Source organism: Gossypium hirsutum, chromosome D13 (assembly GCF_007990345.1).
Source record: "Gossypium hirsutum isolate 1008001.06 chromosome D13, Gossypium_hirsutum_v2.1, whole genome shotgun sequence".
Lineage (NCBI taxonomy): Eukaryota > Viridiplantae > Streptophyta > Magnoliopsida > Malvales > Malvaceae > Gossypium > Gossypium hirsutum.
Window position 1 is genome coordinate 30,789,320 of NC_053449.1, and position 10,951 is coordinate 30,800,270.

Below are 10,951 nucleotides of genomic sequence, written 5' to 3' on the forward strand. Positions count from 1 at the left end.
GGATGCCCCGGCCGTGCTCAAATCACATGAGGACCAAATCAAATTGAAAAATTTTGTTGTTAAAACAAGTGAGGAAAAAGAAAAAGAGAATGCAAAAGAGCAAAAAGAGATTGAGAGTGAAAAGGAATGTGAAATAGAAAAAAAAATTTGAAAAAGAAGTTGAAGAAAGAAGAGAAAATGAGTTAGAAAAAGAAACAAAAGAAAAAGACGAGGGAAGGGTAGTGAGGAATGTTTTCACTAACCAAGATATGAATTTTTCTTGTGTTGCTACTTTTCAGGTTTCCGAAGGACCGAAAGATAACTTTCAACTTCAATACCTCTCAAATGAAAGATGCTTTCATACGATCAACATAGGCAAAGATAAAATCACACTACATGAGCCCGAAGAGCTTCCACTACACTATGCCCCCGATGAGCGAAGGTTTGTATTAAATGGAAAAAGGTCAATCAACCCTTATTATTCTGCTTATAAAGTGGACTCAATTGCCATTAGTCCCGTTCGATCGAGGAAAGTCGAGTCCATTTGATTTTTTAGATTCGAGGACGAATCTTTTTGAGGAAGGGGGGGAATGATATGAGTCATAAAGGCCTAACCCAAGTTCAAGAAAGTGATGGGCTCAAATTGCCACAAGGCCTAATAACGAGATCAAAGGCCAGACAAATGCGGTCCAAACTAAATGGGACCATTCAAGAGTTTGTTAGCAAGGCCTTAGATGCATACACGAGAGAACAAAAAAATCAAGATTCACTTTCTTATTTTCAAGAAAATCAAGAAACCGAATCTTGGCCCAATTATGCTGTTCGAAGAGATTTCAAGAATCAAGAAAATCAAGATTTCAAATCTTGGAAATCTTGGTCTAAGAAACCAAATCTTGCAGCCAACACGCATTGGATCTCTGTTTCGAGCATCAACGACCCAATTTCGGAAGGAGATGGATCACGAGCCCAAATTCTTGAAGGCGAGGCCCAATAACCAAATTCCAGCCCAATCAAGAAATTCCTTCATACTTAGTTGAAAATCATGCCAAAATGTCAAAGGGCCCAATTTATAAACATTTTAATTGTTTAATTTAATTTTTAAGCTGTAGGAACATCCATGTAAAATTCGGCCCAAAAATAGCCCATATATATGCTTGGCCGAATTTTCCTTTATTTTATTCTATTAATTAGGTTTAATTTTATTAGTTACTTGTTAGATTAGGATTACTTGAGGCCTATTTAAAGGCATGGCCAGCCACCCCTTGTACATAACACTTAGATTTATTCTTAAATTTCAGATTTGTTGAAAGCAGAATTTTCTTTGAGTTTTTCTCCAAGATTTCTCTCTTGAGTTTTCTTAGAAGTTGTTTTAACAATCTTTTGATTGTGGGGGCCACCTTCTTCTTGCCATTGATATTCTTTAGAGGGGAGATTAGAGCCATTTGAAGGAATTTGTGAATTTTTTCGGGAATTCAAGGGTTCTTAGGACTTTTCTTTATTTCTTGCTGTTTCGATTTGTTTCTTCATCCCTACTTGTGCCGATTCATTATCTAATCTTTTTGCTGTTCTTGCTTGTGATTCAGCTTTGTTTAACTCCAAGATCCTTCTATTTAATCGATCAACTTTTGGGCAGTAAAGTTTTCGAATCAAAATCCCTAAATCCTAGGGTTCTTGTCGATTAATACATTCTGATTTTGGGGAAATCAAGTTGCTGGAATTTGGGGTTTTTCTTGTCGGTTTGTTCTTGGGCAGATTCGGCTTGTGGGATTTCACTATTGGAGTTCGATTTCATCTCCTTGAACTCCGAAGACATTTATTCATTCGTTCTTTGTTCCTTGCTGGTCATTTAATTGAATTTGGGGATTTAATTTCAGATCTAATTAGTTTAATCTTATTTTTTGTTTTTAATTTTTAGATCTGTTCATTTAGAGCTTTCGTAGGAGTTTTTCGTGACTTGGCAACTCGATCTTGGTTCACGCGCAACCCCGTATCACAAAGCAGTTGAGGAGACTTTCGCTGAGCTACCTCGTTCTGTGGTAACTGAATTGGGTAAGAGCACTTCTGACCATCTAGATGATTGTTTAAGAGAAGACGTGATATTCAGGGTTTATATGGGAGTGCATGACACAAGTTATGACCAAGTCAATCTGGGCAGTAAGATAGTGTTGTAGTTAGTACAGGTGGTTCTGGATGGCTGCTTTGTGCACATTGTGTGATTAGGCATTTGGGTGAGTGTCGTAAGTTGACAGGTGGTTGTTTTAAGCATGGTTCAAAGGAACATTTTCTGAGGGATTGCCCAAATAGAGTAGAGGTTTCACATACTTAGACCTCTACATCACTATCTGCGCCTACTAGAGGTCGTGGTCATGGTAGAAGTAATGAGAGATCGGATGGGCAGTGAATTGTTGCTCATACTGTTGCAACACAGGTTGAGTCTGGTGGTCCAGGTCGAGTATATGCAATTAAGGAACCGAATGATCAAGATTTGAATGTTGAGATTGAGGGTATTTTTGCCTTGTAATCACTTCTTTTATTCTCATTGATAGATTTAGGTTCTATGCCTTCATAAATTTTAAGTGAATTAGCTAATAAGTAGAGAATTCAGATTGAGACTTGTGAATTAGGAGAAAAGTTTACGAGTTCTTTAGACGAAAGTGTCGTAGTGAATAGAGGAAGTCGTTAGCTAAGTTACCATAGAATAGTTCGTGGCAGTGAATAGGATCATTAAGAAAATCAGTAAAAAGTTAGAGATAATAGGAATTAGAGTGTGCAGCGAAAGTGTGAGAGTTAGTTTAAAAGTAGAAATAACATATTTTGTAATTAAGGAAGTGACGTGTTAGCAAGGAATTTCAAGGACGAAATTCTTTTTAGAGGGAGAGATTTGTAACACCCCAAAATATGTCTCAAGAGTTTTAAGGGTAAATTAGGAATTTTAACCTTAGAGCGTTCAAAATTTTGTGACATGGTTTATCTATAATGTTTTTTACTATGGTTTTTAGAAAATTAAATCAATTTCTGAAAATGAGTTTTAAATAACCTTAATTTTGAAAATAAGACTGATTTGTAAAAGAGCCAAAATTGTGAGTTTTTAAGAGGCAATTAAACCAAAATTTAAAAATACCCTAATATCATCCCCACCTATAAATTTCACGTTAGTCTCTTGATGTGATCTCAATCGCATCATGTTGTGGCACCACTCGTTGCTATCAGTTTAGCTTACTTTAGCTCGTTTGAGCTTGGCTTAAGTTTATTTCAACTCATTTATTTTAATGTCTGAATAAATTAAGTAATTTATTAATTTAGCTTAAATTACTACAGCTCATAATTATGTTTTGACTTATTACATGTTTTAAATGTGTCTTGGCCGAATTTAATATGTCTTGTTAAGACTTTATTAAATTTGTCTAATTTAATTTATGTTTAATTAGTGTGTCTAAATTATATTAATGTTTGTTCAGCTGAATTTTATGTGATTTAATTTTGGTTCATGTGTTTTTGTAGGTGAGTTGAATTTGGAGAGTAATTAAACAAGGTTCATGCATGATAGGTTCAATGTATGGGACGGTGCATGTAAGGCCTCTTTCAATGAATGGTGGCTGATCCATTTGGCTCCCCAAGGCACCTATTTGGCCAAAAGGTGTCCAGCAACTTAAAGCACAAGCTTGGCCGATTGTATTCCCAAGGCAGCATCTAAGCCATTCACACCTCAATTTGACCAATCAGCTCCTATACATGTATGGGTGGATTCATGAACGTCCAAAGGGAGGGAATATTACCTTAATTCATCACATTGAATGTATAATGTGCATGTACAAAGGGGAGAACGAATTTACAAGGTACATGCTTCCATTCATGAACCAGCCCATCATTAAAGCTTTAATTAAGAGAGATGCATTACCCATGCACCTAGCATTCGTCCAAGAGGGGTTGGATATGAATTGAAGATGCACATTCATGGAACAAGGAAGCTTTCTTATTGGTTAAGCATGCATGAACGGGTTTTGGGAAGAAACATGATTATTCAACCATGCATGAACTTACACTATCCATGAACAGAGATTTAATGCTTGAAGTGTGAACATTTTTAATTGTTGTGTGAACACATTAGTAGCTGAATTTTAATAGGCATTAGAGAGCCTATAAATAGTTTATTTTGTTTATTGTAAAAGGTTACAGAATTTGATTATTGAAAACTTGATTGTGAGGTTTCCTCCTATCCTATTTCGTACGAGTCTCGTTCTGACTTATCTAGCTCGCTAGTGGCGTCAACCCGACTTCTTGAACTTATCACCATCCTGGTGTGGCGTTCATCCACCTTTTTATACCTTTGGTTCCTACCTCTCTATAGGTAACGGGTCAAGGTCCATCTTCGACAATCCATTTAATCCACCTTGAGCAATATAAGTCCTGATACGACCATGCCCCGGGCACACTTTTGGATCAGCTCCCTAAGCATTGTTTGCAAATCCATGCGAGCTGAATTAGTTCAATTTCATTTCGTTAAGCTCTGTTTAGCTCGTTTCCAGCTCACTCGAGCTCAAGTCAACTCACTCAAGCTCAATTCAGCTCAATCTTAACCCAATGAGCTTATTTTTAGCTTTCTTTAGCTTGCATTTATTTTGCTGAAATAAACCATTTAATTTGTCATTAGTTAAATTAATTGTTTATCTTAAGTTAGTTAATTTGTTAAAATCTGGCCAAATAATTAATTAAGTTTTTTAATTATATCTAAATTAAATACTTAATTAATTATGATGTTTTAAATATGTCTAAAAGTGTTAATATGTATGGCCAAATTTAATGTGCAAATTATTGAGTTCATATGCTGCTAATTTAATGTGTTTGAAATGCATTTAACTTGCTGATTTAATTTGCTGCAGGTTCATGAACGGATTGGTGCAATGTATGGGAGTGTGCATGTACAATTGAGGTTCAATGGATGGCATTTAAAGGAGCACATGCATTTGGGACGTTCATGCAAGAGGGAGTTGCTGAAAGTTCATGTATTTGAAGATTCATGGATCATATTTATGGGGGAAAATACATGGGACGTTTCATGCATGATTCATGCATTTTCAAGATGACCATTCAAGTATTTTAGGCACATTAATGCCTTATTCAGCCAAGGGAGATGTAGGATCATTAAAGAGCTGCACATTCATGGAATTATGGAGATTCTTCAAGGCTAAGGATGCATGAATGCATCAAGTGAAGCATCATGATGGTTCAGCCAATTCATGTACTATCTTCAAGCATGAACTGGATTTTAATGCTATTTGTGTGAACATGTTAAATACCTGTGTGAACAGAATTTAAGTTAGTGTGAACAACCTAGATGCCGAATATCAATAGGCATTTTAGGCTTATAAATAGCTTACTTGTTTATTGTAAAAGGTTACAGAATTTGATTATTGAAAACTTGATTGTGAGGTTTCCTCCTATCCTATTTCGTACGAGTCTCGTTCTGACTTATCTAGCTCGCTAGTGGCGTCAACCCGACTTCTTGAACTTATCACCATCCTGGTGTGGCGTTCATCCACCTTTTTATACCTTTGGTTCCTACCTCTCTATAGGTAACGGGTCAAGGTCCATCTTCGACAATCATTTAATCCTCCTTGAGCAATATAAGTCCCGGGGCAATACTTCATATAGTATTGAATCGTTCTTCGCTTGAGTTCTATTTTTCCATTCCATTTTAACTATTAAATTATAAACAACATTTCTTTTATTTCACCGAGCCTATCAAACATCTACCCAAACCATCTTTTGAACCCATTTTCTCAACTTCCGCTATAAAAAATCATCTAACTCCATCTATCTACAAAATCGAACAAACTTCTCGTCGACGATCGGGAAATCAAGTGAATCGACTCAATCAACCGAGCCGGATCACATCATTTGGTATCAGAGCTTGCAAAACGAGGAGCACCAACGTTCGTAGCTATCTCGAAAGATAGGTTTGTAAAAAAAAAGTTTCAAAAAAAAATCAAAAAAATCTCGAGTTGTAATTTTATTTTATTTTCTCTTTTCTTTATTGTATTTACCTTACTATTGTATTGGAGTATCAAAAAAAATCGAAATTCAAAAAAAAGAAGTGAGCAAAAAAAGAAAAAAAAAGTAAAAAAAGAACAAAAAAAAGTGAAAAGTCTTGTGAGTTTTATTTTCATCTCTTATTACTCCGATCATCAAGTTTCCCTTCCTACCATTATTTACCCATCCCAACGCCACACTTTAAACCAATTTTTTTCTTTATTTAGCCTACCCTACACCCGACGTTATCCCTTGTAACCCATTTTGAAACCGACCCTCAAGCAGCAAATTAAGTCTATCGAGACGAATTACAAATTTGTGAGACGAGGTTGAGTGGTAAAAGGCAAGAGAGCGTGAGTACATTAGAGTGAGCAAAAGCCTAAAAGAGAGTTCAAACTCGAGAGTGAGTGAATTTTTCTTTTTGAGCGAATTTGTGAGGTTTGTGGTAAGGTATTTATTTTCTTTATTTTTTTAACATTTTCTTTTCCATTACTTAATCATGTCTCGAGAAACATTTTCCGAATCAGAATTCCAATATTTGATGCAAGAGATGCGTAGAATGGTGAAATCAAAATTTGATAAGTTGCATGATCGATTGGATCGAGTGGAGGAAAGAGCCCGATGGAAGCCAAACTCACCGGGTCAAGAGACAAAGACAAGATCATCACGAAAGCACACATCCAATGATTATTCGAGAAGAGATTCATACCATGATTCCTATTCAATGAGGAACTCAAGACGAAGCAAAGCAAGTTTTGAGTTTGAAGCTTTTCAAGGTGACGAACGAGAAATCACAAGTAGTCATTCGTATGCACCAAGGTATTCATCTGCCAAGAATCAATCTCGAAGAGGTGATCATTTTTTGTATGAAAGTCGATCCAATTATACCCAACAAGAGTCATTTAGTGCTGATTCATTTGTAACATCTCCATCCTATAATGAAGGAGCGAGGCAAAAGAAAAAGAAATAAGAAGAAAAGAAAGACAAGAAATGTTGATGAGAGAAAATGAGCATATATGGAATGAAATCGAGAGACGAAAAAAGAAATAAAGAAAAGGAACAAGAAATCAAAAAGTGAGAAAAGAAAATGAAGAGAAAGAATTCGAAAAAGAAATTGAGATTGAACAAGAGTGCAAGCGAGAAAGAGAAATCGAAAGAAAAGAAGAAAAGATTGAAAAAGAAAAAGAAATCCAAAAAGAGAGTGAGGTCAAAAATAAAATTGAAAATGAGAGAGGAAATGAAAAGAGAAAAAAAGAAGTTGAGATTAGAAAAGAGTTTGAAAATGATACGACCATGCCCCGGGCACACTTTTGGATCAGCTCCCTAAGCATTGTTTGCAAATCCATGCGAGCTGAATTAGTTCAATTTCATTTCGTTAAGCTCCGTTTAGCTCGTTTCCAGCTCACTCGAGCTCAAGTCAACTCACTCAAGCTCAATTCAGCTCAATCTTAACCCAATGAGCTTATTTTTAGCTTTCTTTAGCTTGCATTTATTTTGCTGAAATAAACCATTTAATTTGTCATTAGTTAAATTAGTTGTTTATCTTAAGTTAGTTAATTTGTTAAAATCTGGACAAATAATTAATTAAGTGTTTTAATTATATCTAAATTAAATACTTAATTAGTTATGATGTTTTAAATATGTCTAAAATTGTTAATATGTATGGCCAAATTTAATGTGCAAATTATTGAGTTCATATGCTGCTAATTTAATGTGTTTGAAATGCATTTAACTTGCTGATTTAATTTGCTGCAGGTTCATGAACGGATTGGTGCAATGTATGGGAGTGTGCATGCACAATTGAGGTTCAATGGATGGCATTTAAAGGAGCACATGCATTTGGGACGTTCATGCAAGAGGGAGTTGCTGAAAGTTCATGTATTTGAAGATTCATGGATCATATTTATAGGGGAAAATACATGGGACGTTTCATGCATGATTCATGCATTTTCAAGATGACCATTCAAGTATTTTAGGCACATTAATGCCTCATTCAGCCAAGGGAGATGTAGGATCATTAAAGAGTTGCACATTATGGAATTATGGAGATTCTTCAAGGCTAAGGATGCATGAATGCATCAAGTGAAGCATCATGATGGTTCGGCCAATTCATGTACCATCTTCAAGCATGAACTGGATTTTAATGCTATTTGTGTGAACATGTTAAATACCTGTGTGAACAGAATTTAAGTTAGTGTGAACAACATAGATGCCGAATATCAATAGGCATTTTAGGCTTATAAATAGCTTACTTGTTTATTGTAAAAGGTTACAGAATTTGATTATTAAACTTAATAGAACTTTTGTTCTTGTAAGGTTACCTCCTCTCTCCTTTCGTTCGAGTCTCGAAGCGGCTTATCTAGCTTGCTAGTGGCGTCCATCCAAACTCAATTGAACTTATCACCAAACCGGTGTGGCGTTCAACCATATTTTTATACCTTTGGTTCTTACCTCTATATAGGTATTGGGTCAAGGTTCGCTTCTATCCTTCATCAAATTTCACCTTAAGTAATATAAGACTCGGGCAATACTTTTTAGTATTGAACATTCTTGACGTTTAAGTTTTATTTTCCATCTCCATCAATTACCTTTTTCTAACCTACCTTGTTTCTATTCTAAATCGAATTTATCAACACCAAACCACTCATCTAAACCCTCTCAAAGCTTCCGCAACCCTTAGCCTAAATCACCCAATTTTGACAACTCCAACTACTCCTCGTAGACGATCGGGCAACTTTGTGAAACGACTCGATTAACCTGGGCCGGATCACATCATCTGGTATCAGAGCTACTAAAACGAGGAGCGTCGACGTTCGTAATAAGGCCGCAAGTAGGTTCGAAACGTGAAAAAAAATTTAAAAAAAATTTGAGTTGTAATTTAATTTTTTCCCTTGTATTTAGCTTACTATTGTATTGGAGTAACAAAAAAATCAAAAAAAAATTCGAAAAAAAATTTGATTGAAAAAAAAATTCAAAAAAAGTGAAAAAAATCGAGCAAAAAAAAAGAAAAGAAAAAAAGGTGAGCAAAAAAATCAAGTTTAAAAAAAAGTGAAAAGTCTTGCGAGTTTTTATTTTCTTCTCTTATTTACTCCGATCATCAAGTTTCCCTTCCTACCATTATTTACCATCCCAACGCCACATTTTAAACCAATTTTCTTCTTTATTCAGCCTACCCTACACCCGACATTATTCCTTGTAACCCATTTTGAAACCGACCCTCAAGCAGCAAATTAAGTCTATCGAGACGAATTACGAATTTGTGAGACGAGGTCGAGTGGTAAAAGGGAAGAGAGCGTGAGTTCATTCGAAAAAAAGCCTAAAAGAGAGTTCAAACACGAGAGTGAGTGAATTTTTCTTTTGAGCGAACTTGAGAGATTTGTGGTGAGAATTATTTTTTCTTTCTAATTTAACTTTTGTTTTCTAATATTTTGTTGAAGCATGTCTGAAGAATTTTCTGAATTTGAATTCCAAATGTGGAGACAAGAAATGCAAAGGATAATGCGATCTGAATTTCGACAATTCGACAAAGATAAAGAAGATTTGACATCTACTATCGTTGACATCAAGATTAGTGCAATCCTTCAAAGATTGGAAAATGAACCACAATGTGAAGATATGTTTCACACGCGTTGCCGTGTCCACGATAAAGTTTGTTGCCTCATTATTGATGGTGGAAGTAGGTCAAACATGGCTAGTATTCGAACGATAAAAAAACTTGGCTTGGCCACTACCAAGCATCCACGACCCTATCAACTGCAAGGACTTGGTGTTGAAGGCAAATTTGAAGTTACTCAACAAGTGCGTGTTGCATTTTCCATCGGAAGATACCAAGACGAAGTCCTTTGTGATGTTGTGCCTATTCAAGTCTGCCATTTGTTGCTAGGAGAACCATGGCAATCGGATCGCAAGGCCATTCACGATGAACGTACCAATAGGTATTCCTTCAAGCATCAAGGAAGGAAAATCACTTTAGCACCGCTCACACCGGAACAAGTGCAAGAAGACCAATTCAAAATGAAGCAATCCATTGAGCGAGAAAAGGAGAAAGAGATTGAAAAAGAAATGAAAGAAAAGGAACAAGAAATTGAAAAAGAGAGTGAGATTGAAGAAAGAAACGAGAGTGTAAAAGAAACGAGTGTCATGGAAAAAGAAATTGAGATTGAAAAAGGATGTGAAAAAGAGAAAGAAATCAAAAAAGAAATTGAGATTGAACAAAAGTGTGAGGAAAAAGAGAAAATTGAAAAATAAAGAAAAGACAATGAGTTAGAAAAACAAACGAGAGAAAAGGAGGCAAAAGAGCAAGAAAAAGTGAGGAATCTGTTTACTAAACCACATGAGAATTTGTCTTGTTTTGTTTCCTCTTTTCAGGTCTCCGGAAGGCCAAGTGACGATAATTTTCAACTCCAATACCTCTCGAAGGAGAGAAGGTTCATTTTGGCTGAAAAAGGTAATGTTCTCAACGATCCTAGTTCGCCTATGCCAAAAGGTAAGCAAGGTATGAATGTTGAAAATTTTAAAGCACTTCTGCCTTACTCGATTGTTGATGGACACACTGTTGATGGTTTGGTCTTTAGAAAGAATCTGAACTTTGACGTGGCTATTTGTCATTCTTTGATTGATGATGATCCATTTGCTTTGTCTAATGATAAGAAGATTCTTGCTTTTGAAAAATATCATTTTGATGGTATTGGTTGTTTATCTTTAACTTGCAATGGAATGCATGTTTTGGATGCGCAAGATGAAAGTCCGTATAAAATGTTCATTCTCACTGATCATGTTGAAAAGGAATGGAAATGTATTGATGAATACGCCATTGGCAAGATTTTTGATGAAGAGCGAATAAATCAGCACCAACAAAATCTGGAATTGTGTGATCAAAAGTTGACATATCATCTGCTTGGTTGTGTTGATCATGTGGATTATTTAATTTTTGGTGTGAAAT